Raw genomic sequence first — 1,031 nt, 5'->3', positions numbered from 1 at the left:
GGATTAAAGACAAACTACACCGTTATCACAGTGCAGGCGTGATTTGATGCTGTGAATTTGACGCGCGGCGTCCCTATGACATATCCAATAAAAAACAGATCTCAGCTCTCCACATCCTGGAATCCAGCTGAGCGCATGAAAAAGAATTTAATAAGTCAGATAACATGACATCAGCTGACATATCGCAGCATTATATTCCAATCCATGAAACCATCACGCATAAATCCAAGGGCTATGAGATTCAGAGGACGTATTACCACATTGGGAGATAAAGCTCCGAGCTTTTTAATAGATGATGAAGGCTCGCTGGCTCACTGCTGGGTTCTTTTAATTACACGTTTGACCGAGAAAGGTCAAAACTAAATTCTGTAAAGAGGTATGGACGTGAGGAATAGTTGGGAAAAACATGAGAAATATTGAGTGCTTTCTAGGAAAGCATTTACCAACCGATTCATGTACAAAAATCAACTTTGGGACAAAATAAGAGTGTAAAAAAAATCTAAAAAAGGTAAATGACTGAATGTATTCCTAAGAATGGATGGCAGAGGTTTTCTCGAAATATTTTTTTGTGATAGATCCATAGATCCTTGCTTCTGGCCCCAGTTTTCATTTGAAATAAGTGTCTATATGCAGTGGGAAAAAAAATAAAAATTTTCTGCAAAGTCCAGCAGGGTGTAATAAGGGTGGGGGCAATCATTGTACCAGAGGCAATCAGGTCAGGACCAGATAAGAAAAAGTTCACCCTGTGCTGTGTGGTCCACCCCAGATGTCATCACAGTATGCTAATGAGCCCGGGGGGGGCCTTTAAGTGCCAGAGCCCAGCAGGCAGACCAGTTACGGAGCTCCAGACCTGGACACATAGAAGTCATAAAAAAATGTGAAGGAAAGTGTCGGCGGCGCGTGAAAGATGTCACTGCCACTCTGCATGCAAAAAGGTGAGTGTGTCACACAGAGAGGACAGGACGTCTCTGGCCTCATGGAGCGTCTTGGCTCTGCAGGGAAAAGGGATTTTTCTTCTGACTGGTCTTTTT

This window comes from Etheostoma spectabile, chromosome 13 (genome assembly GCF_008692095.1).
Source record: "Etheostoma spectabile isolate EspeVRDwgs_2016 chromosome 13, UIUC_Espe_1.0, whole genome shotgun sequence".
NCBI classification, from domain to species: domain Eukaryota; kingdom Metazoa; phylum Chordata; class Actinopteri; order Perciformes; family Percidae; genus Etheostoma; species Etheostoma spectabile.
This window is presented reverse-complemented; position numbering follows the sequence as displayed.